Source organism: Haliaeetus albicilla, chromosome 14 (assembly GCF_947461875.1).
Source record: "Haliaeetus albicilla chromosome 14, bHalAlb1.1, whole genome shotgun sequence".
NCBI lineage: Eukaryota > Metazoa > Chordata > Aves > Accipitriformes > Accipitridae > Haliaeetus > Haliaeetus albicilla.
Window position 1 is genome coordinate 4,077,280 of NC_091496.1, and position 22,578 is coordinate 4,099,857.

The 22,578-nt window shown below is 46.9% G+C and overlaps 2 long non-coding RNA genes across 6 annotated transcripts in view; one reads left to right on the forward strand and one right to left on the reverse strand.

Moving 5' to 3' along the window:
- Positions 1–9,737: 9,737 nt before the first annotated feature.
- LOC138688926 (uncharacterized) lies at positions 9,738–22,557 on the reverse strand. 5 transcript variants are annotated; one of them, XR_011327702.1, is made up of 3 exons: positions 22,119–22,557; positions 21,309–21,363; positions 9,738–20,714 (listed from the first exon to the last, which is right to left on the reverse strand). It is a non-coding gene; the product is annotated as an uncharacterized lncRNA (long non-coding RNA). The 5 variants fall into 5 exon arrangements; XR_011327700.1 differs by lacking the exon at positions 21,309–21,363; XR_011327703.1 differs by lacking the exons at positions 21,309–21,363; positions 22,119–22,557 and adding an exon at positions 21,559–21,699.
- Positions 21,533–22,578, forward strand: part of LOC104315767 (uncharacterized) — a 123,981-nt gene continuing 122,935 nt past the window's right edge. The window contains exon 1 of the long non-coding RNA XR_011327697.1: positions 21,533–21,651. This is a non-coding gene — a long non-coding RNA (uncharacterized lncRNA). The remainder of the gene's footprint in view (positions 21,652–22,578) is intronic.

Here is a 22,578-nt window from a genome sequence, read left to right on the forward strand (position 1 = left end):
GTTTAAAAGACGTGTAGATGTGACGCTTAGGGACATGGTTTAGTGGGACTTGGCAGTATTAGGTTTGCAGTTGGACTCAATGATCTTAAAGGTCTTTTCCAACCTAAACAATTCTATGATTCTATGATCAGTGTTGCTCAGGGGCTGGAGGCAAATCTTTGGAGAGAGAGGTCCAGAAAGCTCTGGCTTTTTAGCTGGTCAGAAGCTAGGCAGAATACGATTGCTCATCATGTGTACTTCCACAGGCTGTAGGATACTAGGCTCTCATGGGCTCTTTAAACATCAAAACAGTTATAGCAAGAACCAATGACTCAAAGTGGAAGCCAGACAAGCTCAAATCAGATAAAAGCTTCAAGACTGTAGCAGGAAACCTGATCCACCACTGGAAGGAGTAGCAAAGGGAATAGTGGCTCCTTCCCTGTGTGATGCTTTTCTGGGCTGGAGCACGTGCTTCTGCTGGGCATGCCTATGGGCCCCCATGCCGGGTGAACCAGGGAAATGCATTAGCTCGTCATCCCAGAAAGGTCCAACCAGATGATTTCATGTGCCATGCATGACTCCGATTTTGAACTCCCCGCATGCCTCCCCAGGCTGGGACACTTGCCAAGCCGGTCTCCCCTTGAAGGAGAGCTCTGCATCAGCAGAACAAGCCGCGCAGAGCCAGCAGTGCCTCCTCCAAGCCAACTGTGCCCCACTCACTTTTGGGATTTGCTCCAGTACTTTGGGCTTTTTAGCATTTTCCTGCTCCCGGTCACATGCTTCTGACAAGGACCTGACTCATGAAGGGATGCGCCTCATGTGCATGACTCCATCTGCCTCCCTGACCCGTTCCTCATTTGCATCTAATGACTGCTCAGTGATTTCAGGGTTTGGACATTTTCCTTGCACCAGCTCCGGCTCCTATGACTTCAGCCGTAATATTTCCCCGAATCCCTCCAGCTGCTTTTGCCAGCGGCTGCTGCAGACATTTCATCACCGACAACTGTTTGGCAATGCGTTGCGCTGCTGCGGTTGGGATAAAGGATGCCGACTGCACTGGCAGTGAACTTTGGGGTTTGCAGCCTGTGGTTGGGGTGGTGACACCCCAACCGGTGCTGCCAGCCCCTGTCTTGTTGCCAGCCAGGTGACTTCTTGCGACTTCTCAGCTCAGCAGCGGATGAGCCGTGCCACCTCCAGTCTGAGCACAGGCTGAGGGACAATGCCCTTCAAAGTGATCTGCCCTAAAAAGCACCTTCCCCCCAGGACTCTCCCACCGCGTAAAGGACTGGATAGCTCAGAAGATGGTGCCATCACCAGGTCCATCTTACAAAGTGGGATTTAGCCTCCTCACAACTTGGAAAGGAGACTTGCGAGGAGAAGGCAGGTACTTTGGGAAGTGCTGTGTATAAACTAGCGGGTGATGCTTCTCGCCTGGTGTGAGGGGGAACTTATGGAGCAGTGGTAGGGAAGGGAGATGGCATGAGGTGTCATGGACAAGTGGAGGGAACACGCTCCATTCTTGCTATGTCCAGAGTGTTGGGTGGCAGCAAATCTGTATGTTTGTCCTCCCGTACATGCCTCGGTTTCCTTTTCTATAAAATCTGGTGCTATAACCCGAGCAGTACAATGATCCTCAGGAAACAGCACTAAATACAATAGCTGCATCTTACAGGTGAGGTAGGAAAGAAATGTGCTGGCCATGGACTGCAGAAGTTCTTGGTCTTCCAAATGTTCTTCTTGGCTGGACCCGCTCATTTCTTCAGGCATCCTTTGGAAACGTGGCCACCCAGGTGCAATATTCTCTGCAGCCGCCATGAAGAAGGTAAATGGGTTTTCTCCCTGCCCCATACTGGCAGATTGTGTGTTGTCTCATTGAAGGCACCACCCAGCACGGTGGAGGTGGAGGCCTTCTGTGTATCAATCTAATCCCTTAATTAACCACTCTAAATAATGAAGCGATAGCTAGATAGTTCAGTCTAACCTTTCACACTCAAAGGATAGTATTTTATGGGCTGTAACACATTTTCCAGCTGGGCCCTACTGCTCTCTTGGTACCACTTTGGACTTCCAGGGACTAATATAATATAATGGAATAGAATAGAATATAAAATGCCTTAATGCCAGCCAGTTATACTTTTAAAACAAAGTAAGAGATGTGCCACATGAGATGGCAAAAATTACTCCAGTAGCACAGGAGAAGCATTGCACAAGGTTTTTTTCATGTGACACCCAAACAATGATGCAATCTGATGCCTCTTACAACTTCATTATATCACACAGAGACAGCAAGAGAAGTGTACAGAAAGCATCCAAAAGTCCTGGGCTGAAATCCCAGTAAAGCCGGTGGCAGGATTTCCATCCATTTAGGTAGAGCCAGGACATCTCCCCTGAGAATCCCTGCTGGCTCTGCTGGGTTGCGTGTCCGTCTCCAACCTCTCCTTCTATGTTATCCATAAAAAGGACACAAGAGCACCTCTTTTACTCATAGGGCTGTTGGGCAGTTTAACTCACCTGTATTTGCATGAAGCATGGGAATTGTCTGTTGAAAGAGCCAAAATAACCTCATTATTGTCTTTATTGCCTGAATATCTGCCCATGCTATAAAGGCTAGAAGCAGATTCATGCTCCCAGTCTGTGCTGTGCCATCAGATGTGAAGTTTGTTGATGGTGTCCTGTATCCCTCTCTCCATCCGTGTGCTTCATCTATCGCTACAGTATCTAAACACCTTCTGTGGCCAATTAACATCAATAATGAAATCAGTGGTGGCTTTTCCTGCAGGCTCTGGTGTTTCCTCTTCCCCACCTGGGGCACAGGTATAGTCTAGCCCAGTGGGATACCTGGGCTGGAAGGGATGCCAACATTGTGCCATTCTCACACAGTGGTCCATCTTCCCACCTCTTAGCCTTCTGGACAACTCACGGCTTCCTCTGCTCTACATTTTCTGGTCCACAAGCAAAGTGCAAACTCCATGTATTTTTTGTTAGAGCCTTTCACTGTACAAGTCCCTGTTCATCTATGTTCTTCCTGGACCTTGAAAAAGCAACAAACCCAGGATTTAGACTGTGCTGGAGGAGTTTTCTCTGGGGAAGCTTCACAGATCTTGACTGCCAACAGGCTGAGCTGAACTGCATCTGAAAAAAACATTTCCAGATGGTTCCCCATGGAAGCTCAAGATGGTTGAATATTCCCTCAAATCAAAGGATGCTGGGGGTGTCCTGCACCCTCTCAACCAGACAAGCAAGGGAGAGCCATTCTCTGAAGAGCATGTCATGCCTATGTCTTCCTGAAAAGGCAGGACACATTTGTGTTTAAAGCCTGAAATAACTTTTCCTAAGCAAAAGAGAACTGCTCACACAGCGTCCCTGTGATACAGAGACAACAGGAGAGAGCTCAGAGTTCAAAGGGACAGAATTGGGGAGAGACTTTTGCCATCGGACGTGTTGTGGGCACTGAGCTGGGTGTTCAAAGGCGAGAAGAAGGTGGCATCACAGGTGCATCACCCTGCAAATACAAGTCATGGCTAGGAGGGGAAACCAAGGGATGAGTCACAGCCAGCTGCTGGGGAAGGAGATGACAGTAGCGTGCTTTGTGCTGGGTCTACATCCCCTTTGCTATCTAAGGCAGAGGATTTCCTTGCTTGGGCTTGTAGCTAGCTCAGCGTAATCACCTAGTGAGGTCCTGCCATCTTCTCTCTGGGGGTATGGACTCAAGTATTTGGAGCAGGAGGCTGCAGTCCAGCCCTAGTGGGATCTGTCCCGGCCTTACCTCTGGCATCCTGCGTGTCCTCTGGGGTCCCACGTCCGACCGTCTGAGAACTTCAGCACACCAGGTGAAACGCGGGTGCTATTCCCCATCCTCCGCTTGTGCTGGAGCAGCATCCCGGAGCTCACTCTGCAAGCCTGAAGGATGTGGCGAGGGGTCTGCATGAACACAGCAAACAAAAAGCAAACCTGGAGAGCTCGTGGGCGGACTTACTGCAAATATTTCCCAGATAACGTTTTTAAGGCTTCATTAATTGCCACGTGCCAGGCAAATCCTGGGCTAGGACGCGCTCAGGTAAGATGCTGCAACTCTGCCCACCGGCTTTTTGCATGCAGTAATTCAGATCCTGCCTGTTATTTTAGCCTGACCACTCCGTCTTTGTGCAGCGTGGAGGTAAATGATGCCAGGATTTTGTAAGTTTGAATATTACTATCTAATGGGAGCCACGATTCTAGTAGTTCAGCATTCAGGAGTGTTAGAAGAGCCCTAAATGGCCGAATTGTTACTTGCGCTGAAAGAAGCAGGCATGGTGTTATTCTTCATTTCAGACAACAGCTAGCTGTTTTGGTTTATTGGAGCAGTAGCTGGGTAGAGGAACAATACTGAGTAAGCGGTGCTCAAAAAGGCTCAGTGTAAGGCAACAAATTTTTCTGACATAGACCCAACCTTACTTTGGAATATTGCTGGCAAGTCAGCAATAGGTAAGGCAAAAATCAGTCGGTAATAATGTTGCAAATGAGGTGGGGAGCACAAAAAGTCCTTTCAGCACCGTAAATAAATCCCTGTTTGTTCAAACAAGTAGCATTTATGACATGATAAGGAGCTTCCAAAAGCAGACATTGGGGCAAACAGAGAAAGATGTTGAGTTTATTAAGCAGAGTAACCGAAAAAGAAATAGGCAACCTCTGCTTTCTTCTTTCCGTCCCTTTTATCCCACAGAGATAAAATATTAGAAACAAAATGCAAGCAAAAGGATCCGAAGCTAAAGCATCTTACAGGGAGATGCAGCTGGGGGGAGGCAGTCTCCTGCTCAGAGAAGATGCTCTCTTGGGCATAAAATTATTTTTAGGATACAAACCTATGGTACGATCCTATAGAATTTAGCAGGAAATTATACCTTTCTGTTGAGCTCTTAGATGATATTAAATCAATGCAATAGAATTTTAGAGGTTATTAAAAACTCTGTAAAAATTAAATGATTCTCTGTTTAACTCTACAGTGTCTTAAAATAACTTCCATAAAACCAAGTTAAATTTCTATTGACTCCCACTGCTTTCTTTCCTTACCTAGTTCTACGAGATTTTTCCCATAAAGGTATATTACGTAACATTAAAATTGCAGTTGATTTTCATTTGTAAGTAAGTGGACTGTCTTTCAGCTATTTTAGTCTACATTAAAATATACAACTCAATAGTACTAAAAAAATGTTAGCACGACAGCAAAATCTTATAAAACATTCAGAGATGCATATTGAAAGAAGGGCATTCTTAAAATCACTTAACATCTTTTGAAATTGTAGGCTTTAAACCTTGGAAGGTCTGGTATAACCTGGATATTGAGAAACTTGAGGGACAATTCAAAGTGCAAACAGGAAAGGGCATTAGAACAAATAGGAAATTTTTTAATGTATGAGACACAGTAAGGAAACCTCCTAGGAAACTAGTAATCTTACAGCCCATCAGAGAGTAAAAGGAGCAATTAGGATGTTGCAGAGAAGGGAAATTATTTCTTTGTGTCTGTTTCCAACCCTGAGATTGTCACTGAAATACTCGTTCTGTGCTTGCTCATTGCATGCAATAAATCTGGGAATATTGTCAAAGAATTCGGCTAAGCCCATGCTTAAACATTTTGCTGGAATAACAGTGTCAGCAAAAGCCCATGTGCTTTTTATATTATACCAGCGAGAAGTCAGCATAATGCAAAAGACAGCTTATTCTGCTAGAGGAAGCTTGTTTACCCCAAATTAACGAAAACTGAAGTGTCAACAAAAGATAAGTGTGTGTAGTATCTCCATTAAGGCTGCACAGCCCCTGACTTCCAGGACTGGCCGTGAAAGACCTGCAGGCCAGTAGGTCCTTGAGTAGGTCCTTCCCCATCGGCAGCTTTCGAGTCTGCCCTGCAGAAGGGTTGGCTAGCCAAGAGAGCTGGTGCTAGCCCTGAAGGATGTCCCTCAGCAGCGGTTGACTAAGAGGCACATAAAGAGCGAGGAGCTAGCCCGGGAGTCACAGGACTAGCCAGCGATGAGAGCATGGGTAGGGTGTCCATGCTGGTGCTACCTGATGGGGCTTGCTGTGGTATGGTCCTGGTCCTCTCCTAGCACAAAGAACACTGTGGCTTGGGTGTCCTTTGCACAGCGGACAGGCTGGTGCATCTGTCGGTCTTTCTTGGATGCAGATTTAGGACATGACCAGAGCCTGTTGTCTTCCCAGACCTAGGAAACAGGGAGCTGGTTTCTCAGTATGGGCACCCTTGCTGTCCTTTTTAGGCACCAGAGCATTCAAGGCTGACCCTCATTCCATGTGGTGCATGGAGAGAGAGGCAGGCACCAGTTCAGAGCATAAGCCCGTAATGCCTAGCCCTGGTACATAAAGGACATTTTTGGATGTTCTCATGCAAACCATACCAACAATCCCCAAGAAAGAGAAGTCAAGTGCCCTGGGCTGTGTGCCAGCCACGGCTTATACATGCTGGCTGTGTTGCCAGGTGCTATGCTTTGGGACAACCCCAACTACCAAGCATTTTCTACCACCTCTCTCAGAGTGCTGGCAACCCCTGATTATCTAGAGAAGTCAAATGAGAGTGGAAAAAGAAATGCTGGGAAAAAAAGGATGAATTAAAGAACAAGAGGTCTTTAGGACTGATTAATGTACCTCCATGTATTTTGGGGAAAATTAGCTATGAAGCCGTAAGCCACTATGAAATATATGTCACCTTCGCATTAAAAATCTGTGACAAATCAAAGGACCGGAGTATACCTGGGTAATGCTTCTTGATAGCAACTTCTACGGAAGAACTACCGAGTAACAGCCATACTGGCTGCGTTCCCTGGCCCCGAGTCCAACTGGCAGCACCTGGCCACCAGGATAAACTCTTCTACTCTCCAAAACAGGGAACTTATTACAGTCAAACCGCCCATGAGGAGTGTTAAACTCAGGACTGTGCCCAGACATGATCTGGGAGAGCATTCATCAGCCTCAGCCAAAACTATCGCAGGCATCACACTAAAAATTTAACAGCATGGGCAATGCTTGACCCTGTGCCCTGGCCCTACTTAGTCACTAGTGTAGAGGTAGCTGTCGGATCAGACCAAGGTCCAACCAGTCCAACAGACGACCTCCAGCAATGCCCCTATACACATCCCGACACCCATTGGGCTGTTTGCAATAAGCAAGTCTCCACCCAGGAGAAATTCGTGACTGTGGGATCTGTTTCACGTCCTGCAGCATTGCGCAAGAACAGGAAAGCCGTGCAGTCACCGTGGCTAAAAGTAAATTCACAATTAGCTAATATGTTTTGCTGTAATAGTAACACAGTGATGTCTGGTGCTAGCTCAATAGCCAAAAATGACTGGTGATAGTTACACCCTGTGCTTTGCACAGAACAATAAATAAATGATCCAACAAAAATGCCTTGCTCGGTTTGTCCCATTTCCTTGCTAAGGTGCAGGCAGAAGTGCAAGTCCCGAGCTCTTAGGGGCAGGACTTGTCATGTTTTAGGCTGAGACTTCCATTGTCCTCCATTCATCACTGTCCTCAGTGGCTTTCAAAAATCTCAGCTACAAAGCAACTATCCCAAGTGACTGCAACATAAATAGTTGTGCTGATAAAGGCTCAGCTTGTGCCCCGCCTGGTCACTGTCTACAGCAAAAGGAGCTGCAGAGACATGCAAAGAAGACTTTTTCCAGGTGCATCATATGCCACACCTCATGTTAGGGACAGCTTATGTCTCCCAGCACTGCTGCTGAGTGGCCTGGTGAGGGTAGAGACGTGGTCTTGAACTCCTTCAAGGTACACCATGTCCCTCCACCAAGAACAGCATGATGGGATCCCATCGCTTTCCACAAAGTAGAGTCTATAAAGGAGAACAGCAGCAAGGACCCGCTAAACCTTTTCCCCTCCTGTTTGCAGCCACAGAGCACTTCCCAAAGGAGCCAGGCAGAATCTGGCCCAACATGAATGATGTGGCTTTTGGCTAGCCCTTTTCACCTGTGACCCTCAAAGCATTTGGCAAGGCGCTCTCTTCACTCTCCTGTAATTGCAATAATCTAAGCAATGTGCATAATGATTCAGAGTTTTTATAATTACATATCTTAGTCCAAAGGACATGGTACAAAACCGTCTATCTGCAACACAAATTAATTTCCCCTCATTAAGGTTGCAGTCATGAGTTAATTGCACAGAAGGAAAATGCAGAGAACTTCAGATGCTATCCCAAGAAATTTTTGCTGTCATTCATCCAGCTGGTCAGGATGTGATGATCGGTATCAGTTACTCAGCAACTGACCTGGCATTGGTCTCCTTTGATTTAACGTCCCGTAGACTCACTTGAACTTGCACACAGAAATAAGTTCTCCTAAGGACAGACAGAGTGTCCTCTTGGAAATGTAGTATTTCTTGTGAATCCTGGAATTTCTTTGAATTGGAGGGAGGAGTTTTTTCCACTAGGGAGCTGACTGCTTGTGAATTAGCCTTCTGAAGAAAAATTAAATTTGCTGATAATTTAAGGTTTAGCTAATGCACAGGACGCTCTTTTGGCAATGCTGTGATGCAAGCTTGACGTTTTCAGGTTATAAACCGCAAGCAAATAAAAGAAGAAAGAAGAATGGCTTCGGAAAAGTTCCATTGGGCTATAAGTCAGAGGCTGTTCCACAACATTTTATCTCTGAAATGTCATGCTGTACTGGCCTCAAAGCAAGAAGAACAGACGGTTCATCTAATACAATTATTTTAGGATCCTTTCATCATAAACAGTGTGCATGCCAAAATGAAAACGTATCATGGGAAAGCATTTCTCATTGAAGCCTGAATCTCCTCCCTAATGTTTATTCTATGTCATGGAGAACACTAAGGGCCAAATACACTCTGGGTTAAAAACACTGGCATCAGTTCTTGCAACACAAATCTGGCAGGGGTTCAGGATGTGACAGCCGAAGGAGGCTGCAGTCTCCCTTGTACCAACAAACCAGTTGATGCCTCGTGCTGGCGAGTGAGGAAAGGGGATGTTGAAGAGAAATATGAAGCGTGCCGTGGAGGCTTACTCCCTTCTACAGCTGCTGGCCGGCATGCTGGATCCCTGCCACGGCAGTGAAGCGGTGTCCCAGGCGCCTGCAAGGTGCGGAGTAGGTGGGTAGCAGCAATATTCTACTCTCGTGTTGATATAAATCCCGGCATGGTGGTGATTTTTACCTCCTTGCAATGGCTCTTTGAATGTCATCCTGGGTGGCAAATCAACCTCTTCTCTGTTTTCAAGAATGTCACAAAGTCTTTTTCCTGAAAAAAAGCTTTCTGTGCTGTTAGTTGAGTTGGGGGTTGCTGCAAAATTCTCTCTTATTCTCAGCATGTTCCCATTTAGTGGATTATTTGGGCTGTTTCACTGCTCCCGCATTCTGGGCCATTGTCTTCTGTCTTGCAAACATGATCTATACCTTTAACAACAGTGACGCTGCACTTTTTGTTATATTTAAATTCATCTTATTTCCTTGCCGCTCTCCTACCATGGGTCTGGTATGACTGACTTTCACGTCATCTGCAAGTTTATCAGTGATGATTTTATCATTTCCTCTGGGTCAATCCTAAAGACACTGAACAATCCAGGGTCCAAAATAAATAAATGGAAGACTTCAATATCTCTAGTATAATTGAATTTCAAATTACATTATAAGATCTCTTGCTGAAATAGTTTTTAATCCATTTAGTATACCAGATTAGGTTTTGTACCATTTTTCTTTAATTGGGACTGTGTTCAGGAACTGTTCAATAACTTGCAGAAATCTAAATAATTTATAACAGCCTTATCTTTATTAACCAAACTTACATTCTCATTAAAAAAACATTCATTTGTTTGACATGACAGGCTTTCCATAAAACTGCTCAGGCATATCAATCAGGTTAGCATCCTTTAATTCATTACTAATCATATCCTATATCAGATTTTCTTTGATATTGTTTGGGATCAGTGTTAAACCAATGAATTCATAATTACCTGGGATTTTCCTATTATATGAAATATAGTCTTCCGGATTCTGCACAGAGTATTCTTACAAATTTATGCACACAGAACCAACATGCTTGGGCAGTTTAGCCATTTTGTTGGCAATCAGCTGGAATGAGCAGGACAGCAATACAACCACCCCAGCCCATTCCACACAGGATCCCAGCATCACACAACTATTTGGGGAGGGAAAGACCTCCAGGGATCTACAGACACCCCTCTCACAGCAGGGCTAACTTCCCCCTTCAGCCAGATTGCTCAGAGCCTTGCCCAGTTGAGTTTTGCAAGGATGGAGATTCCCTAAAGCTCTCTGGACTCCTGTTCCAATAGCAGGCCACCTTCACTGTAATTTTTCTCTCCTCCTAATATCTAGTTGTAATGTTCTTTGCTGCAACTTCGGTTGATTTCCTCTTGTTCCACTACTGCGCACCCTCAAGAAAAATCTGGAGCTGTCTTTTCAATAATCTCCTATGGGTAGTTAAAGACAGCAGTAAGCCTTATTGTCTTAAGCCTGAATAACCTCTACTATTCTGGGTCCCACCAAGTGTTCTCTGTGGGCTCAGAGCTGTGGGGACATGCTGGCTCCAATGTGGCAAAATGCTCAGCTTCACCACTAGCCCCACTGAAGAGGAACAGATTGCTCCGATACCGAGAGCTGCTTATTTACTCTTCTCTGCCAAAATGGGAGTTGACAGATATATTCATCTGGCTTAAATGCTACCCAGGTCCTTGTACCTCCTCAGTGGAGAGTGCTGGTGAGTCTGGAGAGCCTAAGGAAAGCCCTGAGCAAGAGTCAGCTGTGTCTAGTTAATGAGAAAGAAGAGGGAGGTGGACATAGGTGAAACTGCAGGTCTGCTGCTTATGTGACCTTGCAGGTTTATGTTCTTCCTTGTTTAGATATGTAATCATTTTATGAAGAACAGTGACCCGAAGAGCTGGGAACTTAATTTAATACATTTCATATGGGTCTGGTTTTGTTGTCTGATTTACTCAAAGATATCAACACAATTTTTGGTGGAAAAAAAGTGCCATCTGTGTGCCGGACACTATAAATCTCAAAGGGTAAAGTGATGTTTCAATGCACAGTACACTCAGACCTCTTAATTGCCTTTCCTAAATGCCTACTTGGTCTCCCACTGAGCTGGAGAGGGGTGCCTCAGCATGCAGGTGACCTCTGTAATGCTTACAGGAATCATTGTATTAATCTACCATCCTAAAAAGAGCTTTAATAAAGCCCTCTAGTTACTCTAAACCTAGGCACTGGGAAGAAGAGGGAAGGAGATGAGGGGATGGGAAATGTTCTCTTTCATCCTTCTGGCTGGAAGTAAAAGTCAGGGCAAGGACTGGCATATTGCAGAGGTAAGGATGGGTTTGAGAGACAAACTGATTATTAATTAGATCTGCAATAATAGAGCAAAATAAATAATGGTTTCCTATCTGGCAAACCTATCTGGTGCTCTGCAAAGAGTGACTGCATGATAACTGCCTTGCAAGCCCAGCAGAAGGGCTTTAAACTATGTTTGGAGGAGGCTGGCAACAAAAGTTCAAATGATGGAGCGAAGTTCCTGTGGGAGGAGGAAATTGTTGTAGCTAGCTCTCTGAGATTACACTCTGACTAATGGGGGGGAGACTGCTGAGAATAGGAAGGTGGAGGTTAATTAAGTTGAAAGAGGCAACAAAATGATGGAGCATCTTCCTCCATAGAAAGGAAGGAGTGAGGGAAGCAGAAAAAAGGAGAATGGATGTTAAGCTGTACAAAGACTGGAAATAAGACTAGGAAAATAATGTCTGTAAAGAAATAGCGTGACTAAAGAGGACTTAAATGAGAAAGACCAGGGACAAAATGAGTTTCAATTAGGAAGGGATATAGAGGGTGATAAAAGAATGCTCTGTAAAGGTATCAGAAATAAGAGGTAGGCAAAGGAAATTATACATAACTGAATTAATAGAAAATGAGGGAACAGAAATAACAACAGAGAAAAGACTGAACCATTCATTATTTCTTATGCTTTATCCCTGGAGGAAAAAAAAAAGGATGATGAACTGATATTTATCAGAACTACTTTTATCGAGGGGGTAAGACAATCCAAAATAGCAAAAGGAACAGCTAAAATCATTCAAAGAAGTTAGACAAATTCAAGTCAGCAGGACTGGATGAAGTTCCCCCTAGAGCACTTCAGGCACTAGCCAGAGCAATCTCTGACTCATTAGTAATTATCTGGGAGAGCTCATGGAGAACGGGGGAGATCCCAGAGGAGAGGAGAAGGGCAAACACAGCGCCTGTCTTTAAAAAGGGGGAAGAAGGACTTGGGGAATTATACAGCAGTCAGTTCAGCACATAACGCAGAAAAATAATACAATAAACTGTTAAACAATCAGTTATTAAGCACTTGACTGATAATAGAAATATACAATCAACCAGATTGGATGTCATAAATGAGTGATGTTAAAACCCATCTAATTTCCATCTTTGAACCCAACAACTGTGTTGTAGAATAAGGGAGGGGGAGTATATGTCTCATATTTTGAAATAAGCAGGGTTTTTAACAGCGTTTCACATGACATTCCCATAAGTTGACCAGGAACTATGATCTCTGTGAAATCATCTTAAGACATACTTGACAGAAAAAAACTGTATTCACACAAGAATCACCCATGCCTTTCCTTCGAATTTAGAGGGCTTTCCAAATGGGCTCCCACAGATTTTGCTCCTGGACCCAATTTTAATATTTTCATTAGTTATTTGGATGATGAAATAAGGAATATATAACTACCCTGGAGGATGTGTTCCAAAATGTTGCTAGGAAATTGGAGTAACAGTATAAAATCAAAAAGATTTGGTTCAGTAAGGTCATAAGCAACAAAATATGTCAATGCAAAGGGGCAAATCACTGGCCAAGCAGCCATTCAAAGGAAAAAAAGCCATGAACAAGACACTGAACACTACACAGCTGTTGCAGAAAAAGGCAAATCTTATTCCGGGGCATAGGAACAAGAGCGTAATAGGTGAAATATCAGAAGCATTTATTCCACTCTAATAAGGGCTCGGTTGGAATACCAGGTGTGGGTTTGGATGCCGTGCTAGGAGAAAGTAGAAGATGGAGACAAATTGTAGAGGGGCTAGAGGAAAGCAACAAGGATTATACGTGGTTCAAAAAACTTGGAAGATTTCCTTTGCTTTTTCCAGAAGAGAAAAAAAAAAGTGTGAGAAGATGAAAACTATCTTCTAAGACAGAGGAGACTTACAAAAAGGATATTGACAATTATTCTGGGTACAACAGAACTAAATTGGCTTGATTTCCTGCACAGATTGTTGTTACTGGATATTTGGGAAAGAAGAAAAACCCACAAATCAAACCGAAAAGCTTTCTAATTCAAAGCAAATTTCCTTGAATTAAAATTTCTAAATTAATTCCTAAGTCTTCCTCTCTGGAAGTCAATTAGCCTCTCTCAGGGATGGTTGGATTCTGCTCAGGGCACCAAGGGGGTTTCACAGTCTCTCTCCAGCTCTCCTTTTCCATGACTGTCTGTCTTCTCTAAGTGTGCCAATGCTTCCACCTTCCCTGTGCCCACCCAGAATGCAAAAATATTGATGCAAATCTTGTATTTGCACTTTAGCATAGCTTCAAACATGCTGTTGGTGTTAATTACCCAACAACAGGAGGAGGCCAGTAATACCAAATGAAGCATGGAGCTTTCCCCGACCAATAACAAAATCAATCCTTCCTCCTGTGTGTTGCATAGTTTCACCAATTTTCTTTTCTAATGTAGCAGTGTAGCTCTATAGAAGCAGAACGAAGAGCCTCCCTTTGTGCAGATCTCCCACAGACAGCGTTGTGGTTGACAGGGGGATGAATGTGGTGCTGCGGTCCTCACTTCCAAGAGCTAGAAAAATTAGTGAGTGTGCTGGAGCGCAAAGCAGTTGTGCAAAAACGCACATTGCATGGCAGGGAAACAGAGCATTTCTCACTTTTCCCTAACAAGGAACTCCTAAGTTGCAAATAAAGGAATAATACATGGATAAAGTTTGCCAGAACCATTGTTCAAGAAGGGCAGGTGATGGGGAAAAAGGAGGAGGGAGTTCACTGGCTATCTGGAAGAAATATACTTTCTCTGAACTCTAGGAAGATTATGAAACAATCTGCTGGATGTCTCTGGGTGGAGATAAAGGAAGAGAGAAATCAAACAAAACCAGAAGCAGTCTCATGGTAGAGTCTATTGTACATCAACTAATGAAAAAGGAGATTGAGGAAGGGTTTTTTTGAAAAATAAAAGGGGTCATGCAATGAACAAGTGCTGGTGGACCTGAAGGTAAATGATAAACCAAAGTCAAGGACATTGTGAATTTTGAAGTGGGAAGGAAGAGAAAAATAAGGAGACGAGGAAGGAATTTAAGATTTTGACTGTTGCTCAGCACAGCCCTTAGGGTCTTCGGGAATTTTCTGGTGCTCTTGGGGCTGTTACCTTCTCCTTTCTTAGGAGAAGTTCTGAATGATCAGACACCATGGACATGTTTCTCTGGGCATCTTTCTTCTTGTAAAACACTTTGTTTATTCTGTACAAGTAACATGACCGCAGACTGAATTTCTCAATGTAGATCTGCAGCATGGTTTGGAGGAGGGAACGGTGTCCATCCATACTTTTGGAGAGGGAGCGACTGAGTGCTGGTCAGCTCTAAACGGTCTTGACAGGCAGCATGGAGGGTCACTACTACCTATGAATTTGTTGCTGTATTTTACTTTGAGTATTTACCAATGGCATGATAGCAAAGGTTTTCAACTTAAAAATCACTTTACGGCCCTTGTATGATGCTCAGGGCATCAGCAAATAAATAATTCCTGTTCTCAAAAGGATGAAAGAGAGGCAAAGAGTTCATTAATTTATATGTGGCAAATTTTGATAAGTCTTAAAATCAATGTTCGTACAGTCTCTGCACCTCTCTGCTTGGTCGCCTGTGGGACGCTGGGCTGGCTGTAGCTAGCACACTTCACGTGTTGCTGAAAAGGTGCATGAGGAAATGATCAGCGCGGGTAGGATGTGGTTAAAGCCTCGATTTGCAAACTGGAGCTAATGTGAGGGAAGCGTATTATGTCTCACATCCATTAAGGCCTCCAGCAATCACCTCCCACTAAGATGAAGGAGCAGCAGAGAAGGAATTGTGACTTCCTGAGTCCCAGCAGCTCCTGGAGCTGTTCCTGTTAATATTCAATTTAGTGCTGCCCTGGACTTAGAGCGCTGAACTACGTCTCACTCCAGCCCCGAGGCTCAGCTGCAACAAACACAGCTGCAGGAGGCCGAGCCACAGAGAGAAACAACCCCCAAAACAGGGTTATCACACCTCCAGCTGCCTGTGCAGAATCAGCACGTAGGAGGAACCATGCCGTCCACCCCCTGCCTCCTCCATCTCCCCTCTCCAGGCTGCGTGGCTTTGGGGAAGAGGCTACAGGTAGGAGCTGGTTGTACTGTGAGCTGTGGACAGGGTCGTCAGACCCTTTTTTTCCCTCCTGCTTTTTATCCTGGATGTGCTGATTGACTATATGATGTTCTGCGTGCGCTTCGTCTCCATCTCATACCACGCAGCTTCTTCTACGGCTTTTCCTTCATCTCACCCCTCAACCCCAAGTGCTCCCATCCCTGTTGACCCATCTGCCTTCTGATAAACCCCTTCCACTTCCAGATCATGGTATTAACTTGACATTTGCAAAAGGTCACCGTGTTTGTTCTGCCTGAGATTTATATTGCTCACTCTTTTGTCTTTTTGCTTTGTAAGCCCTTCAAGGCAGAGGTTATCTCCTAGGGTATGACTATATAGTGTCCAGGAAAATAAGGCCCCTGATCTCGGTTGGTGTCTAGCAGCTGTAACAGAGACAATAACGTGCTCCTTGATAGGGAGGCTGCCTGCAATTGTATAGATTAATAATCAGAGGTTAACGAATCTTAATTTATATGTAAAAGTCTTCCTTCCAGAAGAGGTCCATATGCAGCACCTCATGGCAGAACAACCAACACCTTCATTTCAAAGAGTACCAAGTGCCAATCACTCCTATATTTCCAGGAGTCCGTTTGGACTGTGTGGTATTGCTGGAGCGTATGCCATTTGTGACTGCTGCAGGAACAAATATGGGACATAAGGGAGGTGACACACAATACATATTTTGTGCATCCAGTCTATGCATATGAAGGCACGGCTTTTTTTAGCTTTCAGTTTGTCACGCTGAAACTGTTTGTTACATCAAACTAATTGCAATTGAGATGAGAGCGTATGTTATGCGTAGCGTTAGGATATCTGTCCTGCAGTGGCTGGCCCAGGCAAGGTGCAGCTGGTAGAGAAAGGACATACAAATTAAGCCTTTGCTCTCAGGTAAGAATGGGTCTGATCCTGTCCTCCGGTCCTGATGTGACCATCATCCCTGCGTTTGCCTCCCAGCACACCTCGAGGCAGAGATGCAGGGCTAGAGCTCTCTCATGCCATAACCTCAGTGAGGCAGTCAGGACGGCTCCAGCCCAGGTGGGAGCTCAGCACGTTTCCTTTCTGTCCATGAGGAGACAACCCAGGCTTGGTTCTTCTCAAGCACAGGCCAACTCTGTGCCTCAGCTACGGCATGGCTACACCAGAAAGGCAGATGGGAGAGTGGGGCTGTAGGACTCAGCAGGCTCGAGCCTGTGGTTGAGACTGCTCTTCACTTGGTGATATAGGCATCTCGGTGGCAATGGACCTACCGACCGCGTTTGGAAGAGGTGCGCGTGGGACATCTTATAAAGCCTATAGCTTTAGTGCCAAGACCAACAGAGCACTAGACTGACAAGCCGTGCTAGCTCTAAGAACAGCCCGACTAGGCTCCTCTGCCACAGTTTGCTTTGGGAGTGACACAAAAGCTAGATCCTTCCCCAAAACTACATAGAGGCGTTCCCAAGTACTAACTTTTCCCTTGCATATGGTGATATTCCTTAAACTCCTCTACCGTTTCACTTTGAAAACTACATGTTCCCGAACTATCCTGGTTCCTCTGCTTCTCCGTGATATCCCTTGCCTGCCAGTGGAAACTATACTAGGCAGGATACGGCAGCACTGTGGCTTGGCATAGCTACGTATAGATTAATTGGCTGGTACATACGGGTTGGGTGGCTGGAAGGTGGCTGCCAGCCCTGATGCCTTATGGCTAAGTTCTGCTTCAATTTCTGATCCAGGTCTCTCCCTCCTGCCTGGGTTCAATTTGCAGGAATATAACTGTCTTTGAAATATCTGCTTTCTCTCAAATTCATCCAAAATCCATTAATGGGTTCAGAAGCTTTTGGGAGAGAGGAATGGACACATAGGTGAACAGAAAAGCAGCACAAGCAGAACCTTTATTTCCTTAGGGAGGCAGCCTAAAGAAATATAAGCATTTATTCTCATTTGTTGCTGAGTTTACGACCCACACAAATAACAGGGAAAAGCGAGCAAGCAGCCGACTGCAGAATGGGAACAGGGAAAATGACTCAGCAAGCTTGGCACCGATCTGGAGAAAATGCAGGTACATTATAACCTTGCTCGAGCATCAATCTCATCTGTGACATGACGTAGAAACAACAGCTAGTGTAGGTATTTGCATCCGACGGAAACGTTCCTTCTGATAAATGATTTAACTCTGCTCTTGCAAATAGTTATATACAGGAGCAGAGCAGGTAAGAGGCTGCCTTTATATTTGCTGGCAAGGGAGAGAAAAAGTTCAATGAAAACCTCTCATTGCTTTTCAAATATCCTTTTTTTTTTCTATTATCAGTTGACAAATAGCTGCTGAATTATAGCTTCATGCTTCGTTCATGTCATTTTTCCTAAGATCAGTATTTCCTGCTACATCACCTTAGAAACTCAATCAACAAACACTCTGCTCTACATGTAAACAAAGCTTTATTTTACCCTATTTCTGACAGCAGCCAGTGTTTTAGAAACCAGAACATTTCAGGTTCTCTGGGCTATTTGCCTCAATTTCACAATTTGGTTTTGGTTTTGAGGGCCTGTCAGCATTGTTTATACCTAGATCTGTTTGAGTAGCAATGTTTTCGTGTGAGTGGCAAAGGAAATATATTACCGCAAATTTCTTTCTGGCATCAGACTTTCTTCTTTTCTCTGAAGAATCTAAATGAAACTGCACTCTCTAACACATGGGAACTAAAGAGTGAAACAAATTAGAAAGAGAAGTGAAACGAGAAGATGCAGTTTCAGTGACAAAAATGAACAAAAAAGAAGCAAAGACAACATTGACAAGTAAGCAGGACCATCTCCAAAGCTCAAGCTGTAACAAAACCCAGGAGTGTTATCTCTAACAGAGGAACCAAAGAACTCTGCTGGGCCCTTTAACCATTTCCTTGTGGAATAGCATCAGATCCTGTCCTGACCCCATGACAAGGCTCTTTTTTTTTATTGTGGAAAAATAGGACTGGAGCCCTATAAAGTTTTCTTACTTGCTTTCACAAGATGAGCATTTTCCAGGTAGCTGCTGCGAAAACACAGCAAATTAATCCAACAGCAAATGGAGGATTTCATTTGGCAGTTTTAAAAACCTGCACAGGAACCCCAGCTATCAAGCCTCCTGTGATCTGCCACAACACAAAGACAGAGTCCATCAGTTAGGGATTAATTTTAAGGCAGATATTAAAGCCTGTCACATGATGAAGGATTTTCCTATACGTGCACTTCAATGGGATGCTTTAAATCCTGTGCATGCGCGTGTATATGCGTGTGTATATGCACGTGTACGTGCACGCCGGTGTTTATTCAAACCTTTTTCATTCACAGGCAGACAGAGCCTTAGGCTTCTTCAGGCCTTTCCAAGGAACATAAACTTGGGAGGGGAGAGAGAGAGGAGTCACCTTTAAGCCTCGCATTTTTGAAAGTACGTTTCTGAGGGAAACAGGCTCAGGTGGAAGGAGCCAAGATCGTAAAGATTTTATAACTAACGACAGTTTTTAAGAGGAGGCAGAATCCCTGCTCTTTCTTAGTGCAAGACCTCCTTGCAAGAATTTAAAGCAAATTTGGGAAAAAGCACCCTTTTTACAGAATTGCATCATTTTGCTTTTCTGCTTGGCTGTAACCTAAAGTGTCTTGGCTTGACAAAATGAAATAAAGCAGTGTGACGATGCGCTGTCACTGCTGCCGCCGCCTCTCTGCCTCCTGCAAATCTCCCAACATCGTGCACCGATCTCCCCATCAGAGCCCAGAAAGGGAGCGATGCCTTCTCCTTCCAGCCTAAATCCTGCGCCAGAGAAACTTACCCTTCGGCTTTGTAAAACACGGCTCAGGTTTGCAGCAAGCGGCTCTGCCTGAGGTGCCGTTTCCGAGGGTTGGTGTGGCTAGGTAACTCTCTTCCCATGACACAGCAGAACAGCAACAGCAGCAGCAGCAGCAGAGTAAAATAGATCGGTTCTGGCAGTACTCCTAGAAGACTACTTTATATCCCAGCTCCAGCCTCTTTCTCCTTTAAGGATGATCTGAACAAGGGAATATGGAAATAAAAAGAGGCTTAGCGAGGTAGGGAAATAAGGCCCAGGGAGATGGAAAGTGAGGCACGCTGGAGCTGGACTCCATGGCAGTGGGACAACCTGGATAAAATGGTAGAAAGGAACCCAGGGGTAAAAATCCCTCCCCCAAATTGCATGGGAGAGGACAGATAAAGTGTAGGCTGGATAGAGGGAAGACTCTGAGAAGAAGGAAGGAAAGGAGGATGAACTGTTCCTCACTTGGTTAACTCTTTTCAGCTAAAACCATTAATAATCTCTAGGAAACTCCTGAAAAATTTGAAAAATAATACTAGAGGTATCTGAAACACTGATCTGTTACATATACAGCTCACTGCACGGGTACTTGGAAACGAGTGGGGTAGAGCACAGGTACTTCAACTCCAAAAGCATTAGTGGGAGAGTGAAGGGAGATTATCTGCCGTCACGGCCAGGATTGGGCCTGAGCCGTCTGACCTGGCGGCTCCGGTCCCCTCCCGTGGCTGACAGTACATGTGACGGGCATCGGCGTCAACCCCGCAGACGGTAAAAAGGGCATTTATATGAATCCCTTCAAGAAAACTCGTTGGGAAGCTGAAAAATTAAATTCCAAACTTAAAATTTATTGCATCTGTGGGTCATGCTTTAATCTGCTGAGGGGCTGCGATTTCCGGTGGAAGCCATAAGGCAGAAACGAACGCGGCACGCTTTTCCTCCTTCAGTTTTTAACAGCAAATCCACCCCCCCCCCCCCCACAAGCTAGCCCCTCGAACCTTGCGCTGGACCACCGATACCAACGTGATGCCACTGGTTTGCGCGCAGAATTTGGGGAGCTCCCGCGGGAACCGTGCCACTGCCTTCCACAAAGAAAACCCCGAGAACCCCCTTGCGCATCGCCAGCCTGGCAGAGGTGCGGCGGTGGGAACGTGGCGAAGCTGAGCTTTATCTCCCTCATCCCAAATCCTGGGGGCAGGAGGAAAGCTGGGAAAAAAAAAAACCAAACAAACCAAAAACCAAAAGCAACCCACTTCAGCACCGCAGGCAGAACAGCAGCCTGAGGAACGCGGCGCTGCCCGCCCGGCCTGCCCGTACCCCCGGCCGCAGGCAGGCGCGGGGGGGGGGACACTGGCGGGACCGAGTTCTTCTCAAAAGGACGGAAAATGCCTTCATCTTTTTTTTTCTCTTCTGCAAGGGGTGGCTGTTTGTGCAGGCGGCTTGTATGATTGCAGCGGCAAGCGTACATCCCTAGAAACGGCTCCTTCCAGCATCTCTGTACTACAACCTCCTGTAGAAAACCGGCGGTACTACAGGTTAGACCGGTCACTCATTTCCCCGACAACCGCCCGAGTTAAAAAACCACGTTCGCGACCGCCGCGTCTACCCCGCACAGCCGCACCGACGGCACCGCTCACTCCTCCAGCCTCCTCGGTCCCACACAAACAAGTCTGGTGGTTTTTTTCCTTTGTTTTGGGTGCGTTTTTTTGTTGTTTTGGTTTTTGTTTTGTTTTGTTTTTCTTGCTTCCGCGTCCAGCACCGCGACCGCAGCCGAGCCCCGGCTCCCGCACCCTCCAGCAGCGGGGTCCATCCCCGGGCCGGTCGGGGAGGGTAGCGAGCCCTAATTTCCCGTAACGATCAGCGGTGCAAGGGGCGGGGGGGACACACACGACACACCACCAAAAAAACCCCCCCAAAGCCAACCCTCGTTAATAATAATAATAATAATAATAGAACAAGCAAGCGCAGCAACTTGCTTGGACTCGCCGAAGTGAGGGCGGGAGGTGGGAAGGGAGCAGCCCCCCCGCGGGGGGAGGGCGGCAGCCGGGGGGGTTAAGGGGGAGTGGGGGGCGACCCGGGAGGGGTTGGGGGGGGGACGGGGGACCGGCGGGTGGCGGTGGCGTCACGTGAAAGTCCCCTTTAAGTTTCCATAGAGAGGCCTCCGGGTGTCACATGATGGACATGATATAATGAAACAACATTGTGGGGAGGGAAGCATTAAGGGGAGTCCGGGGCGGCGGGGAAGTGGTGGGGAAATGGTGACCCCCCCACCCCCCCCCCCCCACCACTCCGCCCTGCCCCGCCCCGGCCCTGCCCTGCCCGGCCCCGGCCCGCCCGCCCCTCCGCGCCTGCACCTGTCTCAGCGCCCGGCAGCGCGGCGGTTTGTGGCAGCGTTCCCCCCCCCCCCCCACGAAGAAGAGGGAGAACCAGCGGGGCCGCTCTCGGAGGTAAGTTACCGGCGGGACTCGGGTGGGGGGGGGTCTCCGTGGGGTGTGTGTGTGGGGGGGGGAAGCGGGTGTGCGCGGCGGTCGCGCCATGTTTGCGCGGCGGCGGTGTGAGGAGGAGCTGGGGGGGGTTGAGTGTGTGTGAGTGTGTGTGTGGGGGGGGTGGTGGTGGGGGGGGGGAAGGACGGACACGGGACACGAGCGGGGGAGCCGCGTGTCCCCGCGGAGCGGCGGGCGTGTGCGCGCCCTCCCGCCCTCCATGTCCGCATTCCAGCTCATGTTGCGCAGATAAAATTCAAACTTGAGGTAAACACAAGCGGCGGGGGGGGGGTGGTGGTGGTGGTGTGGTGGTTGGGGGGGGGAGTGTTGGAAGAGAGGCGGGGGAAGGAGGGAGGCTCGCTCCATCCCGGCTCTCACCGCCCCTTCCCTTCCCCGCTGCTTCCCACCCCACCCGCCGAGCCCCCACGCACCTGGCTGCCAGCGACGAGCCCTCCGGCCGGCCGCTTCGCGGGGGCTGCCGGCGCCTTTCTCCTTTCCACCCCGGCCTCGGGGAAGGGGGAGAGGCGGGCGTGCCCCCCCCCCCCCCATCTTCTCCACACACCGGGCACCCCTGGTAGGAGACGGCAAGTGAGGGGAAAGGGGGGGTGCGCGGCAGGTGCGCGGGCCGCTGTCGCGACATGGAAGGGGGGTGTGTGTGTGCCTCTCGCGACATGGGGGAAGGAGCCAAGTGACAGCCGAGCTGCGGTGGGGGGGGACGACGACAGGACTGCGCCGTGTTTTCCTGGTTGCGTGGGTATCCCGAATCGAGCAAAAATAACAACAGTTCCCCCCCCCCCAAAATAACCCCCCTCCCTCCCAACGCCGGACGGGTGGGGGGGGGCGGTCCGCATTTCCAAGTGCGTATGGAGAAAACAAGATGCGGCCGCGGGA